Source organism: Ailuropoda melanoleuca, chromosome 14, assembly GCF_002007445.2.
Source record: "Ailuropoda melanoleuca isolate Jingjing chromosome 14, ASM200744v2, whole genome shotgun sequence".
Classification (NCBI taxonomy): Eukaryota; Metazoa; Chordata; class Mammalia; order Carnivora; family Ursidae; genus Ailuropoda; species Ailuropoda melanoleuca.
Genome location: NC_048231.1, coordinates 9,312,721 through 9,329,789, shown reverse-complemented (window position 1 = coordinate 9,329,789; position 17,069 = coordinate 9,312,721). Strand labels below are relative to the sequence as shown.

The 17,069-nt window shown below is 47.0% G+C and overlaps 1 protein-coding gene and 1 long non-coding RNA gene across 6 annotated transcripts in view; one reads left to right on the top strand and one right to left on the bottom strand.

The window, feature by feature from the left end:
* The window catches only part of PLEKHH1 (pleckstrin homology, MyTH4 and FERM domain containing H1), a 49,776-nt gene extending 48,836 nt beyond the window's left edge, over positions 1 to 940 (bottom strand). For 4 of the 5 annotated variants that reach the window (XM_034642282.1, XM_034642285.1, XM_034642284.1 and 1 more), the window contains exon 1: positions 884 to 940. The gene's annotated coding sequence lies outside the window, so the exon portion shown is untranslated. Of the gene's footprint in view, positions 1 to 540; positions 809 to 883 lie in introns of those variants that run through there. The other variant, XM_019805797.2, reaches the window with a different exon arrangement.
* Positions 941 to 991: 51 nt separating this feature from the next.
* Positions 992 to 16,851, top strand: LOC105240129. The gene is made up of 4 exons (XR_002143871.2): positions 992 to 1,485; positions 1,953 to 2,086; positions 14,386 to 14,626; positions 16,386 to 16,851. It is a non-coding gene; the product is annotated as an uncharacterized LOC105240129 (long non-coding RNA).
* Positions 16,852 to 17,069: the final 218 nt, after the last annotated feature.

The following is a 17,069-nucleotide window of genomic DNA, read 5'->3' as shown; positions in this document are numbered from 1 at the left end:
TATGACCTTGGGTAAATCACAATTCTTCCGAGGCTGTTTCCTCCTTTGTAAAATGGGGATGATAGCATGCAGAAACACTAGAAACACTACTTCTATGAAGTGTTAAGTGACATTACCATACACAGAGTCTGGCACAGAAGACAGTCCAAAAAGCCTGCTGAAGGAAACGACTTTTCCAGTGAAACTGTTATTAAACTGATCTTTCGAGTATAAGTTTTACCTGAAACGAAGGCTCTGTCCCAAAGAGTTTTATGAGACGGACTCACAGTAAAAGCTTACATGGATGTGCTGGCAGGGAGAAATCCCGCAGGGAGCGGATTCTACTCGCAAGTGCAGGTCTCCACTGCCCTGCCACCCCCATTAAGGCTCCCTGGTCCCTGGTGACAGAGTCCTCTCTAAGGCTCCCAGGACACAAAGCTCCTGCTTGTCACTCAGTGCCCAACTTGTTTTCTTTTCTGCTTGGCTGACCTGCCTCTAGGAGCCGAGGCTGACCCAACAGAATCCCTAAAAGAACCACCGAGAAATCACAGAAGAGATTACCTGAGGCAGGCGGCGAGGAGAGCGGGAGGAGGGAAGCGAGCGGGCACCCGGGCAACGCGGAGGAAAGCCTGCAAGTGCGCCCGAGGGCCCTTCCCGGGGGCAACTGGCTCCAGCCGGTCCCAAACTCCCGCTCCTCCCCAGGAAGGCGACTCCCCGCCGCGCGCCGCGGGTGCCCCGAGCCCGACCGCGGCGGCCAGCGCCCCCAGTGCCAGGTGGGGAGGCACCTGCTCCGGAATCGCCTCACGGCCGCAGAGACCTAGTCCTCTCCGCCTGGCCAAAGCCCTCCGGGCGGGCGCACAACCCCGAGCCCGTCCCTGCCCGCGGGGCGCGCGCGGCCGCTCACCTCCTGCCAGCTCGCCGGCGCTCCCGCCGCCCACCCGGCCCCGGGCGCCCCTTCGCGNNNNGCAGGGGCCGGGCGCGGTGCCCGCGGGCTGGCCGCACAAAGCCGAGCAGGGCCTCGCGGCGCCCCATTTAGCGCCGCGCCGCGCCCCCTCCTCCCCGCCCGCTCCTTAAAGGCCGAGCGCCGGCGCGGCTCCTCGGGCGGCTCGGGGAGAGGCACAGGAAATGACCTCAGCAGGCTCCAGCCTCCCACCTCTCCGCAACCGCTCGGCTCGTCCCTGGGGCAGGCGGGGAGGGCGGCGGGGTCTCCCGGCCCTGGCCCCGAGCTCTCCGCGGGGGAGGGCGGGCCGCACCGGCTGCCGCGACGGGCGGCCGGGTGCCCCGAGACCTGCTCAGCCCCCGGCCGGCGTGGGACCCTCACAGGATGGGGCGCAAGACCAGACCTTTTTCCCCACGAGGAGGTTCCAGCATTTGCTGGCAACCTGTGAGAACTGCAGCGCCCGGGTATTTGGAGAAGTCCTTATTTCCAACAATCTGTCCCACTGCCAGACCTGATTGGTAATTTGGAAAAAAAAGTCCCCTCAAAGCAGAGGGTAACCTGCTTGGGTATGTATGTATGTATGTATGTATGTATGTATGTATATGCATTATTTATGTTAAAGGAGTCGGCCAAGGAGCCAGAAGGCCAACAGGACAGCTTGGGCCGCTGCAGAGAGGTCTTCTTACCCGTGTTCTTCAAGGGCTTTCAGTCCCTCAGCTCACCAGTACTATCCCACAGCCAGAGGGGATTGCCACACTCAACTTTTTTTTTTTTTTTAAGATTTTATTTATTTATTTGACAGAGCAGGAGCGGCAGGAGGGGTGAGGGGGGAACAGAGGGAGAGGGAGAAGCAGGCTCCCTGTGAGACCAGACGCTCCATCCCAGGACTGACCTGAGCCGGAGGCAGATGCCTAACTGACTGAGCCACCCAGGTGCCCCTGGAACACTCAATTTTTGGTAAAGAACATGAATATAGAGAATATCACAGGGAAGGATCCACATTTCAAAACTGCTTTCTTCCCCAATCCTGCAGGCTTTCCGCCCAGGCCTGAACAGAGGCAACCACCACCAGGGCCCAGTTTTCCAGAGTGGCTTTGGAAGACTCACTCCAGGCCATGATGAAGGATCCCCTGGCTCCACCCCAAATTTGAATTTGAATCTCTGGAGGTAAGGCTGCTAGATTACCTGGCTAACAAGCTCCCCAGGCAATTCTCATGCACAGCTTTAAGAGCCCAGATACTTTAGAAAGCTGGTCCCAATAGTTCAGGAAGCCAAGGGTGAAAGTTCAACTGGGCCAATGGGACTCCAGGGGCTGAACTTGCAAATGGATTCAAAGGGCCTGGGGATTGAGATAGATCAACTCCAGACTGTGGGAAGCAGGCCTCTGCTATCCCTTCAACACTCAGGAAGATGCCTAAGGTAGCCCAAAAGCAAGTCTTCCAGAGTTGGTTAAGGGTGGTTCATTCATTCATTCATTCATGCCTTCATTCACCTTGAAAAGCTAATCACGCACATACATTTCAAATAATATGGAAGGGCTAACAGTGAAAAATGTCTACGTCCCATCTTGCTCTTGCCGTCCCCATATCACCCCTTCCCAAACACAGAATTTCCTTTCAAGATATTTTATGCATAAAGTTATGCATAAATACATATTCATTCATATGCATATATATATATACATATATATATATATACAGTTGACCCTTGAATAGCACGGACGTGAACTGCGCGGTTCCACTTATACATGGATCTTTTTCTTTCTTTTTTTTTAAAAGAAGATTTATTTATTTATTTTGGGTGGAGAGGGAGAGGGAGAGAGAATCTCAAGCACACTCCCCAGTAAGCACAGAGCCCAATGCGGGGCTCGATCTTACGCCCCTGAGATCACGACTTGAGCCAAAATCAAGAGTTGGATGCTTAACCAACTGAGCCCCTACACGGATCTTTTGCAATAAATATATTTGAAATTTTTTTGGAGAGTTGCAACAATTTCAAAAAACTTGCGGATGAACCACATATCTAGAAATACCAAAAAAATTAAGAAAAATTCAGTATTATTGTAAGAATACAGTATTTAATACATATACAAACTATGTGCTAATCAACTGTGTTATCAATAAGGTTTCTGGTCAACAGTAGGCTACTAGTTAAGTTTTTGGGGAGTCAAAAGATATACTCAGATTTTTGACTACATGGAAGTTGGTGCCCCTAACCCTGGCATTGTTCAAGGGTCAACTTTATATATAGTCATATATATCTATTTATATCACCTTTTCAACACTAAGGAAGCATCCCTTGCTTTTTTCCTCTTCACATTACCATTTGTTGGCTCTGTGTGGCTTATCAGCACACTTAGAGAGAGCTTCCTTTTTTAGGGGTCCACTAGTGTTCCTAATGACAGATGTTTAGGATGTTTCCAATCTTTGGCTGTTACAGACCTTGCTACAGTGAATATCTAGGTACATACTTCTTGGTCCACATTTATGACTATCCTTATGGATTAATATTTAGAAGTGGAATTGCTGGTTCTAAACACAATATAAATTTTAAATTTCAATAGATGAAACCAAATCGCCCCCAGAGGAGACTGCACCCACCTACACTTCGATCAGTGTGTTTTGAGTGCCTCTCCTTTCCCTCCCACCACACCAATTAAGTGATTTATCACAAAGTACAAAGCTTTTAGGAAGGGAGGATTAAATGAGGTCATGTGTGCGGATGATTTTAAAAGGCTGCTAGCACTCAGAAAGGCTCAAGGAAGTGTTAGCCTTTAGCGTCCCCACCGCACTCCTCCCTGTGAACTCCCCCTTCCTTTGGGCTCTACCTCAATCCCAGCTCTGTCAACTGGAACAAGTTCCTTAGCCTCCCTGGGACCCCGTTTCCTTTTCTCTCATACACCAATCATAATGTCTCTCTCTGGAGTTGGTTTGAGGATTAAATCAGATAATGGAGTTACATAAATTTTGGGATCCAGTCATTGTTTAATAAGTGATGGCCATTCTTCTTCCCTCAAACATCCCCTCCCGCCCCAGCTTTTATTTGAAAATTTCAAACTGACAGAAGTTGCAAAAAACAGTGCATTGGACATATACTCTTTGCCTAGATTTACCAGTTGTTAACATGTTGCCACATTTGGTCTCTCTGTCTTTACACATATATCTATTACATTATATATTTATGTTACCTATTATATGATGTATTGTGTATATTTTAATATACTTACATATATTTTAACATATTATATGTAATATGTTATATCATTCTTTTCCTCAACCATTTGAGAGTTAGTTGTACACATCATGACCTTTTACCCCTGAATACTTCAACATGCACCTTCCTAAGTAACAAGGGTATTCTCTTAATACTATCACACTTAGGAAACCTATCATTGATGCAGTACTATCATCTACCATACAGACCATATTAAAATTTCCCCAGTTGTCCCAGTAGTGTCCTTTATAGCTGTGTTTTATAGCTCTTCAATTTTTATTATTAGTCCCTTATACTCACCAGATGTCTAGAGGAGAATGGGCTCATCCCCTCCTCTGTTCCAAGGAGAGAGTGCTTCCCATAACTCTAGCGCCTACTACTCCTCAGGGGGTGCAGGTCATTAATAACCAGGCTATCGGGGAAGGTTACAGGTGGGGCAGAGTTTCCCATCTAATGCTAGGCATTGTCCCATCTGCCTTCTTTGCTGATGTCGCCTCCTCTGCCTGACCCCAGCCACCCCATGCTGGCAGCCCCGGAAGGTTCTGCCCAACTCCCCACCAACTCTGGTTGGATTTCTGGTGTCTCCTCCACCTCCTGCCTTGGTCCCGGTCAGTAGAGGCAGCCGTGCGGCCTTCAGTGAGGGAAGCCTGGCTCCTCCCTCACCTCAGCTGCAGCCCTCCCCATGCCACCCCATCCCAGGGATGAATTGCTATGGACCTCCAGGCTGGCCTACCCGTAACTTAACCCTGGAGTTAAGGGTTGAGATGTTGAGATACTATCTGCTCTCCATTATCTTTCAGATTTAAGTCACCTTCTCTGTAGCCTTCCGTGTGATCTGAGACAGTCAAACTGGCCACTGACCACATCCCAGACAGTAATATCAGCTGATGCCGATATTCTCTTCTCCCCTCCCTCTGTTCTTCCCTTTCATTCATTCGTTTGTTCATTCATTCATTCGTTTATGATAGCTGACTTTTAAGTTGTTCCAGATATTCCATTAGATGCCCAGCTGTAAGCTTGGATAAAGCATCTCCTTGCTTCTGGCCTCAGTTTGTCCTGTGGTGAAGTGGGGAAATTATTTCCTCAGCACAGCTACCATTCAGGTTGGAATATTTGAGAATTAGAGGAAAAGGCAGGATTATGAGAGAGTCATCACAGCAGAGGGAAACTTTGCAAAACTGAAGTAAGGAAAAAGCCATCTTGGCCAGCATCTTTGGTTGGTGCTGTAGTGAGAGAGAGGAGAGAGCGGGATGGCTGGTGGGAGCCTGCTGGAAAGGCTCCACGCCCCCAGACTCCTCTACGGGTCCATGAGGAAATGGTACTCACCACACCTAAACCTCATTCCTGTTTGATGTTTGCTTATTGTTATAGTGGCTTGACAGCAGACAGAGAGAGGAAGAAAGCCATTGTGTGCTCAGAGGCCAAGGCTCAGTTGGGTCCCTGAAGCTGAGGGTCTCCTTTTACTTTTCTGAGAGGCCTTGGTGGCCACTCACCGTGAACAGGTCTGAACGAATTTGGTCCTTCGGCGGTGATCAGGTTCCTATACTCACGGTCCTTGGAGATGGGAGATGAGCAGAGACCATTCGTCTCCTCCTCCATAACCTCCTGAAGGTGGGGTAGTAAGAACGGCCAAAATTCTGCCAGTCACACAGACGTTTATTTGCAAGCAGGTACAAAAACTCCTACAACCTGCCTCAAGGGAGCCAGGGTGTTGGCCTGGTCCGGTTCCTGCACATTATTCATTTGAGGGCCCAGGTCGTCTTTCTGGCTAACTCCTCCTTTGAAAACCTCAAGCACATTCAGCCCACTGGTGTAGGCTTTGATGCCATTTGAAGTGCTTATGTAACCACCCTCCAGAATGCGGCTTCCTGATTAGAACACTTCAGATGATAACCAACCCCTCCAGGGGTTAGAGGAGAGTCCGTTTATACACACACAGCAAGTGTTTTAGACTGAAATAGTTAAAAAATAAATTCCTACAGAGTCAATATAACAGAGTCAATATAATAGTCCGTGCTTAGTTTCCTGGGCAGTACCATGGAAAGAATGGGGACCACAGAACTGGCCAGACATCAGTTCAGGTCCCATCTATACCATGTCTGTGCTGATGTAAGCTTGGGGCAGGTGTTTAATTAATTCCTCATTTGTCAAATGATGATAATAACAATTCTTGTCTCTTACAGTTTTTGAAAGGATTAAATGAGATAGTATTGTGTCTGGCATATAGCAAATGCTATATAAATGGTAGCTTTTGTTATTCGTTTTTTGAACAAATATTTTCTGGAGGTCTAATGTTTATCAGATACTGTCCCAGGTCCCTAGTATCTACTCTACTAGGTCAAGAAGTGGTGGCATCTCAAGGAGCTCTCTCTGTTGCAAAATTGCAATAGATAAGAAAGATGTCTTGAGAGACAGTAATAACACTAGGGGAACTGGTGAAATGTTGGACAATTCATCTTCCCATGTCCTGGGCATTCTAGAAACCTCACTTCCCAGCACCACTTGCACTCTCTGAGTGGGGCGCTGGGCTCCAGAGAAACCCCTCCTGCTTCACTGAAACCCTCCCAAATCAAGCACCCCTTCTTCTGCCCTCAGGGCCTTGTTTTCAGTTTTTGTGGGAAGGAGGCTAAGAGGAAAAGGGAGGGAGAGGAGACAGAGAAGGGGCCTCAGAATCCCAGGAGCCCAGGGGCCAGTCCTGGTCTGGCCTTCTATCGCAGGAGCCAGGCCCAGAGCTTGGCAGCTCTTGGGTTACCGAGAACTCAGGAGGCTATGTCTACTGCTGAATCTCTGGGAGCAGTCAGGGCAACCACGGGCTGGGGCAGAGAGGCTCAGAGTCATTGTCCAATTCAGGTGGTAAGGCAGTGATCAGACATGTGGAGAGATGCAGGGTAGGAAGGAAATGAAATGGTCCAGAGGTAGAATTTTGTGTGTGTGTGTGTGTGTGTGTGTGTGTGTGTGTGTGTGTGTGTGTATTGGGTGGGGCTGTCTTAACTTTGGGCATGGACTCTTCTTTCATTTATTCATTCAGTTATTCAGGAACAAATATTTATGGAGTAGTTACCATTTTCCAGGCACTGTGTGAGGAAACAAAGTGTGGCAAGTGTGACCAATGAACTCAGGACACAGACTGCGAAACCAGACATGCCTCCCATTGAATCCTGGGTCTTCCCAGTGGGGAGCATGACAAATGATCTATCAGTCCAGCTATGGGCACCAGAACCAGACAGCCCAACAGAGCCAGGCAGAGAGCAGGGAAGGGAGAGAGTCTTCATTTGTAAAACAGGAATCAGTATTCTTTCCTTAGAGGGTAGCTGTAAAGATGGAGATAAAGGGTCTTCCCCGTGTCCGGCGTAGCATATGCGCCCAGTAAGTGTTACTAAATGGTGGTATAAAGGACTAGCTAGGTGCTCAAAGACTAGGGACTTAGAAGCTAACAAAGAGCAACAGGTAGAAGGGAGGGCTGGTCAAGAAGGACCGCGATAAGAGGGAAGGCAGTGATTTCTCATCTAACCTGTTATGATAAAACGCTGGGGCCACTGATTAAAAACATGGATTGAGGCCCTGCACACTGAGATCGGCAGGCCCACGGGTCTGGTATTTCCATGATCCTTAGACCAAAGGGCGCCTGGTATTGACTGGTTTTTCACACATCATATTCCAACATGCCAGCGATCTTCTCTGAGAGGAACAGCAGCTCCAGAGGGGAACACAGGGCAGAACTGATGTAATTACAACATATATCAATGCAAAATGATCTGTCCAGTGCAGCTGCGAGCTCCCCAAACAAGAGAGCCAGGCAGAGGGGGGCTCAGTAGGATGGGGTGGGGAGGGAGAAGAGGAGGTGGCAGGGAGGGAGAAAGGGAAGCTGAGTGGGGAGCCAATAGAGCTCAGGGAATGAAAACTGGGTAAATCCGGTGAGTTAAGTGGGATTCTTGATCGTTTTTAGAACTTAGAACGTCAGGGTTTTAAACCAACTGTCTTATTTCTCCATCTGCTTTCCTCACAGCTGAAAGCAATGGTGGCTCGCTTCCGGGGCAGGAGGGACCAGCTTCGAGTCAGCGGTAGGCTCTCCAGCAGCCTAGGGAGCCTATGCAGGAAGAGACCCTGGGGTTCTAAGAAGCCAAAGGAACTCAGGCTAGTCAGGGAGTCGGTCTTGGCACCTCGGCCCCCTTTTCTGCATCACACTCAGACACTTGAGTTCTCAAGGTGACAGTGTGTCGCCTCTGGGATTCTACCTCCAGAGTACTGGCAGATAGCAAGTACTGAGTAGATGCTGGCCTTATTATTACTTCTTCAGCTGACAGCAGACCATGGGAGAGGTCTGGTGGGCTAGGGTTCTGCTTTCACACATCGAGTACGTGCTTGGTGAGTGTCCACTGTGGACTGGGGAGGAGGGGAGGGAGAGCATCAAGGAACACGTGGCTCAGTCCTCGGCAAACTGAACCTTGGAGGGCCTCTTTGTGCCCCTCAGCCTCCTCTCCTCTGAGTGGCTGCTTCACCTGACAGGGCGGAGATCTACATTCAGGGCTGTCCCTAGGAGTCCCTCTGCTTCAGGGACACGGGAGCCCCCTTGCAGGAAACCTTCCAGGTTGGGGGGTTCCTGTAAGAGTGAGCCAACAAATGCCCCCGAATCCACAGGGATGGCAAGACGTGAAACACCTGGATGGAATGAGAAGACCTAACCCTTGCAGCTCTTCCTCCCTCCTTCCCGCAGGGGTTTAGTATGAAATCAATACATCAGTTATCTGCTTTGACCAATCAAATCTTCATCTGTCATGCCCAGACTCAGGGGCTTTATAAGTGTCAGGTCTCAGATCCTATTGCAAGCCCTCTTTGCCAGCTCCTTTTTATGAAGGGGGTTTAGTCCAAGTGACATAATCTGTCTTCCCTCTCAAAGTTCCCAACATGACCAGCGACTAGCCAGGACAGGGGAGGCTATCTCTCAGCGCCATCTAGTGGTCAGGATGGCTTGTTTTCTTTTTCCTTTCTTTTTTTTTTTTAAAGATTTATTTATTTATTTGAGAGAGAGAGCGGGAGAGGGAGAGAGAGGGAGAAAGAGAGAGAGAGCGGGAGAGGGGAGGGGAGAGTCAAACAGACTCTGCACTGAGTATGGAGCCCGATGTGAGAATCAGTCCCACAGCCCTGAGATCATGACCTGAGCTGAAACCAAGATTCGGCTCAACCAGGTGCCCCAGGATGGCTTGCATTTTCTTAAAGAACCCGAGCTCCAACATTCCTTCTCCCAGCCACACCTAGAGTCAGATCTCTTCCCTTCTGATCTGACCAGTGCATGCTTTGGTCACCTTGAAAGGAGGTGGTTAATGGGGCTTTAACTTCGGTCTCAAGTAGGGACTTTAAACCTTAAACTGCATACTTTGTTCCTGTTCAGTGTTGCATGGTTTCAGGGAAGGGGACTGGGAAACTGAGTGGTACTAACAGATGAAGGTAAAGTAGAGAAAGACGTAAAGAACATTCTCCCCTTCCCAGCTCTGAACACTTGTCTTCAGCAGTGCACAGACCATGAGCTTGGCACTTCTTCCAAGCATCTCGCACCTAGTCATGGCGCCAAGAGCAGGGACCAGGAAGAGTCTCACTGCAGAAGTCCATGCTACAGGTTAAGGATCATCTTAGCTCTGCCACAGATAAAGCGACGAGACGCGGAGCTAGAACCAGACTGCGCAACTCAGGGTACCGAAGGAAGCCACAGATGGGGAGATTTGCTCACGTAAAAGTGAGCTGTGGAGATTTCGGAGAGTTGGTATGGACAGTGCACCTTTCCAAAATGCAATTTCCGCATTTCCAGGTTCTAAATTTCCTGGTTCAGGACCAGAAGAGAGTCCTTTTCCAATTACAGTGTGGGGACCACCCAAAGGAATCAGGTAGAGCCAGCATGTCTCATACATAAGAAGGGAGGTTGGTGATGGAGCAGAACACCCAGATTCCTAGGATCAGAGGCAACAGGCATTGCTCTAGGGGTAACACATGGCTGTTGCTCCTTCCAAACACTACATGTTGCTCCACTGGCCACGGGGGAGACTCTCAGATGGCTTTGGAATGGTCAGATCCTAAAAGCAGCAATTTCCCTACAGGGCATAGGGGATTGTTCTTATGGGGACCCAGGATCTCTCAGGAAAAAATACTCAGGAAGAGCCCGGCTCTTTGGGAAGCAAAATTTTAGTGTTGAAATAGATCCCTTAGAATATTCAGAATAAGAAATTTCCCTAAATATCCTCGCCATTCAAACCAGTGGAAGATAATGTACATATGTAGTAATATACCTAAGATTGGAAGCTATTTATAGATAAGGGTCACTAAAATTTTTCTAAGACCTTTTCCTCCACTCCAAATCCCTGCTTTCCCTGACATAGTTTATGATGTTTTTTTTCTTTTTTAGAGAAGGAGAGAGTGCAGGATGGGCAGAGGGAGAAGGAGAATCTTGAGCAGGTTAGTCAGACGCTTAACCAACTGAGCCACCGAGGTGCCCCGAAAGGTATTCATTTCTTAATGTCAAGTGAAACAATTTCTAGAAAAGTATATTTAATATGAATTATTTTATGTAAAACTATATGCATGTAGAACTACATATATATCCATGTACATAAATGTGAGTGGAAGATTTTTTTCCCAAACATTAACAGTGATTATCTTTGGGTGTAGAAATTTGGTATAATGTTTTTAGTTTCTGCTTTATTCTTTTCTATATAATGTGAATGTTTTACAAGGAGTATGAATCATTTTTCTAATAAAGCTATTAAAATGTTTATCAAGTATTGATCTCATCAGTAATGTAGAAAGCTGAGATTTGAGGAAGTTGACAACTAACCCAATATACTCACAGTCTGCCAGTCAAAGAGCCAGAATTTGCCCTCGTCACTTCCCATCCCTCAAGTTTAATGCCAACCCCTTTGAGTCACGGCCTCGAACTGGTGAAGGTCCTGGGGAGGGATATTGCAAGTGGACACCTGGGAGAATTGGGGGTCAATTCAGATCAGAGGGGACTCACATGGTTTTAATGTCTCCCGGATCCCTGTTACCTCTTCAGAGCAATTAAGCTACGACCACAATAGCATTACTGGGTTCCTGTTCTGCACTGTGTTCTTGTGGTCTGGCAGTCGTCCAGGTCTTGAAGGAGCAGACACAAGTCTGGGGACAGAGTTAACTTGGGCCTCGTTCTAATCCAAGCCCATTTACATCCTGCAAGGGAAATGATGTATTCAGCCACGTTCTCCACTTGAGGGAAGAAGGAACATGTGGCCAGTTGGATGTAATCCAGAGGACTGACTTCATGGGGCTCTGGGCAGGAGCACTGTAGTGAATGATTTCAAGGAGAAAGTCCAGAGTCTGTCTTCCTTCCCTCCACCACTTCTCACTCCTCCACACTCACCCATGTTCATCCACACTCCTTAACGGTAGTGCCGGAGACCCTCAGACCTTTCCCTTGACGTTCTTGGATTTCTTGGACGTCATCCAACTCTATTCAGCCTGGTTGTCAAGTGGCAACAGGAGTCGGCCACCTGAGCACCGTATCTTCCTAGAACAAGAATTTGGATTTAAATAGTAAAAGCTCAGAGATAGGCTATAGTAGTAATTTCCCATTATACAAACACCCCAAAGGGCCCTTACTGGGTCAGGATGAAGCCCCCGAGCTACCTGTTCGCTTCTCAGCCTGTGCATTCCGCACACAGACATAAGGTTCCAGACAGAGCACTCAGCAGTGCTGTGTTCTTCACCGTGTTCTTTTTTTTGTGTCACAGGAAACCCCACCCTTCTTCCCTCCCTTTCCCCAGACCCTTCTACTATCTTCCCTGGAGGAGATCACAGCTCTACATACCCAACATAACAATCCACAGATAGGAAAGAAAATCCACCAAAGATAGCATTGCTTCCTTCCTAGGTATGTATCTTGCTGAAGGACATATGAGAAAGCAAACCTTGACCTAAGCTGTGGGCAAGAAAGAGGGGCAGAATCTTTTGACAGAAAAAAGTGTATAAATTTGCATATACTAGTCAATTTTGAACCAAGGTGGAGAGTTTTCTTTACGGAGTGTGGCAGAGAGAGAGCCGGGTCATGTCAATAGCTCCACATCATGGAACACAAATAATCACAGAACTTCCACAGCATGGGAGGTACCGAATTTTAAGCTAGGAGCATGGGGATAATGCTTTGTCGTTATAGACCATTTGTATTGTTCTCATATCCACGTGCCTAGGTCTCAGTCTCTTTACCTGAGTGACCCTGATGCTTACTCAGCCCGGTGCATGGTGCATCAATGGTTGTAGAATTGAATAACAAGTTCCTTGAAGTCAGGTTCAGTCCTCACAACAGCACAGTGCTTGGGAAGAGAAGACAACTAAATACATACTTATTAATTAATTAGCATCTGAGATGAATAGGATGCCTAATTGGACTAATTCCCTAGACAAGTTAGAGTCCCTGGGATCATCAACCTTGCAGGCTTATGCAGCCTTTCCTGAAGATGGCAGAGTTCTCCTAGAAGGGCCAACACAAGGAGGGTAAAAAGAATTGAAACAGGTTTTCTCCTACCCTTGGTGATGTGATCTGCATACCCCACCCCCATCCTCACCCCACCTCCAAGCTGGGCTGCCTCAGAGCCAGCTCCTAAGGCAGAGAGAGACCTTTTGTCTTAGATTCACAAAAAGAAAGATTTTCCCACTCTAACCCATCCCAGGACCTAGTGGGGCCCAGAGTTGAGACTTGGATGAGATGTTGTGATAGAAATTCTTAGCCCATTAGTGTTTGCCAAGTCCCAAGATATCCTTCTGCAATCATTGTGTCTGATGAAGTTTCTCTTTGAACTGATACAGTGAAGTCGGGACAGGCACACAGTGTCCCCCCAGGCAGAATGGCTTAGATAGCATAAAAGCTTTTAGTTGCAAAGCCTTCTCATAAGCTGGCTCGCCTTAACAATATCCCTTTGTCCCTCCTCAGACGACTAAGCTCCTTGTATCCTGGCAAAGGGAGGCACGGAGGGGAGGTGACCAGCTTGGAGTTTGGTTTCTAATCTCCAGGGCAGAAATTCTTTCCAATTTGCCCAGCACCTGGGCTGACTGCTCAGTCGGAAATGAGAGCTGCTGGGGAGTAGGGGTGGCTCTCTCCATGATTCCTAAGTTTTATAATGAACTCTATCTCACCCCCCCACCACCAAATTTACAACCTTCACAGTTAAACTCAACACTTAGGAGTATGAAGCAGTGTAATTTTAATGTATGTTTTCATATTTTCACTTTGATTTCTTTTAGCATTAGCCTTTCCTCCCCTAATTTACTGCTAATCTCATGAAACTGTACTAATTTCCAGGGCTGTCTTAGTGCACGCACATTAATGTCTTAATGCTTTATGGATGAATTCACATTACCACAGAATCGTGAGTTCTTCATTTTCAGGCTCGAGGTGTTCATGAATACTGCATAGTCCTTATCTGTTGCATTTTTTTTTTTTTGATGACTAAAAAAAGAGAGAGGACATGACTTTTAAATATCCCCAAAGTAGGAACACACACATTATTTTGAGAGCTCTTTGAAAGTTCATACCCATTTCCCACATAGACATATGGAGAGCAAGACTCCTGATAAATCTGCAGTCAATTGACCATTTTCTAGGGGTTTCACACCTCTTCCCCCTCTATTGGTACCGCTTTCCCTCTTTCAGAGGCATTTTGTAAACATTTGAGGACATTCGTAACAACCTTTTGGGTTTTTTTTTTAATAATAATTTTTTAGTATGTTATGTTAGTCACCATACAGGACATCCTTAGTTTTTGATGTAGTGTTCCATGATTCATTATTTGTGTATAACACCCAGTGCTCCATGCTATACGTGCCCTCCTTAATACTCATCACCGGCCTATCATAACAATCTTTTGCAACTCACGNATTATGTTATGTTAGTCACCATACAGCACATCCTTAGTTTTTGATGTAGTGTTCCATGATTCATTGTTTGTGGGTAACACCCAGTGCTCCATGCTATACGTGCCCTCCTTAATACCCATCACCGGCCTATCATAACAATCTTTTGCAACTCACTTCCCCTTATCACAATTCACCCATTCCCGAGCACAGCTCAGAGTTGGAAAAGTCCATAAAACATCTGCCTGTTTCCAGCTCTATACCAACCCCACTGCAAGCAGTGATTTTATTCAGCAACCTATGCCTTCCTGTCCTGGTACTTTTCAGAGCTTCCCGCTTCTTTCTTGAGGCTTATATGTTTCTCTCTTCACCTTCTTTCATAGCTAAGAGCTCTACTGGGGCACTGAGTCAGGTGTAAACTCCGCACGCTGTCTGCCTCCCCCATGGCATGGACGTTTGCTGTACGGGGCTGCATAGCAGCCTTTGGCCTCCTTTGGGAAACTGCTCCTTGATTTCACGCTCACTGCTTACCTCTCGATCATGATGGGGGAGCTGGTATTGCCTATGTCAGAGGATCCTGCAGGCCCTTCCCTGGCCAAGAGTTGGATGCCTGACTCAACTTGGGTAAGTTTGACTCTAACAGAAGCAGAAGTGATAAAAAGATTGAAGTCCTGGGCGCCTGGGTGGCTCAGTCAGTTAAGTGTCTGCCTTCAGTTCAGGTCATGATCCTAGAGTCCTGGGATCGAGTCTTGCATCGGGCTCCTTGCTCATTGGGGAGCCTGCTTCTCCCTCTCCTCCCCGCTGCTCATGCTCTCTCTCGCTATCTCTGTCTCTCTTTCTCAAATAAATAAATAAAATCTTTTAAAAAAAATTGAAGTCCAGTTGTTTAACAGCAGAGCCCTGAGAAGATTCTCGGTTACTTCCTACTACCCGGGATCCCAAAGCTGTTCTGGTTCTAGCCTTTTTGAGTCTGTTTTGCCATCATTCCCTTCAAATCTGTGAGCCATCTGATCATATCCTTCCAAGAAATTCCCTTTAAACTTAAGATAGCTAACACCAGTTTCTGTTCCTTGCAACCAAAGAATCCTAAATGACGCAGGTTCACTCTTTAGTCTCTTTATGACCCTTTCCTTCCTACTTCCAGAAGGGACTCTTACAAAGAGACCCCCCCATTTTCAAACTCCAGATGATTGTCTTGACCTCCTCTCATACTGCTAAGACCATGCCCATATTTTCTGAAAGGCTAGAACTTTTCTGCCCTCTACTAAGCAAACCATCCATAAAGGGGTTGCTCTTGTCCACCACAAGCAATTTTCTTGATGACTTCCAAGAGAAACAGAAAGACTTCTATATGCCTGTTAAGATCAGTGGCCTGAGTTTCCTCCAGTTGTCTCTCACCCAGCTGGTCTCCCTGTAAAGCTGGTCCACATCACTCCAATCTTGAGATTGCCTTTGGCTTCCATGCTTCCTCTGCTCCTACCCCACTTACCGCTTTGGCCTCCAATTTCCATGCTCCCAGGTCCTTCCTGATCTGGCTAGGGGCCAGTCCCCCCAGTGAAATCACCCTCTTGAGCCACATCTCTCCTGACTTGCGGTCAGAGGGCAACCCCAGGGAACCAATTCCCTCTAACAAGTATACAAAATTCTTTCTGTTTCTCTTGAAAGTCATCAAGAAAATTACTTATGGTGGACAAGAGCAACCCCTTTATGGATGGTTTGCTTAGTAGAAGGGGTCTTGTCTTTCAGAAAATATGGCTGAGAACCTAACCTATTCAAGGCACTTTTGAAACTACAAAGACACTTGAAAGACTCTCTTTTTCTCCAACCTGATGGTAGAAGAGAGATGTGGCGAGAATTACCATTAACTGCCTACTATGGCAGGACCTTTCACTGTGTCTATGTGCCTGACAATATGCTAAAATATCTAAAATTATCTTATTTATGCTTATGACAGCCAGGGGGTTGGGATTATTTCCATTCTATTCTGTAGATGAGGATATAGCCTCAGAAAGGTTAAATAAATAGCCTTAAGACATCTGGCTAGGATGTGGAGTCTGGACTCAAATCCAGCCTGCTTTGATAAGACAGGAAGACAAAGGAGGGGCTGACATCCTTTCATGTGTGTTAGCTCAGTAGGGCTTGGTCTGCCCCATGCCTTCTACCTTGAATCGGTACTTGAATCACTAGAATTACTATGAATCACTAGAATTACCGGGGTCACCCTCCCCACCCATTTCCACCCATTTCCACGGTAAGTTTGTCTCAGGGTTCTTTGGGTGAAAAGCCAGGGGACCCACCATGGCCACAGATGCTATTTGTAGGTCTTCTTCTGGAGCTGACGGCTCTGCCCTGTACATACCTAATCTTATTGGAAATTTTCTAGGTGCAGACAGACATAGAGGACCTTGGATGGAGCATCAGAAGACCTGAGTTTGACCTGCATTCTGCCTGTACTAACAGTATAGCCTTGATCAAACCATGCAATTTCTCTGAGCCTCGATTTCCTCATTTATAACATGAGGGTTAAAATAGCTGCCTTACCCAAAGAGAAAAAGGTATGTTAATTGTAAGGCATTATATGAATTTTTTGTTAGGAAGCAATGATTCGTAGTTTAGGAATGAGGAAAACCTAGATTGTGCAGTTAAGTCCATGGGAGAGCTGGGTACAGTAGAGACCAGCTGAGCCGAGCCTTGTGCCTTCTTCTTGATTCTGTGACTGGCAACTTGGCTTCTATACTAAGGATGAAAATATTAATATTATATATGAAAACATTTTCTTTGATCTCAAAGTTTATTTTTTGTCTCTGATTTTAAAAGAAATTTAAACATTTTTGTGGGCCCTAAAATATTGTCCATTAGGATAAGTCCCCCGAGATTCAGATCTTCTGCCTTAACAGCCCATTTTGTGTTCTTCTGTGCAATGCTGCCTCCCAGAGCCAGGGAGGGAGCCGGGTCAGTTATCAGCCACAGACTGAGAAGCCGAGTAGGAGAACTGGGCTTGGGTGGCAAGAGGGCACAAGGTAGGGATGGGAAGAGGGCACAAGGAAGGTCCCTCTTCAGTAGGTGG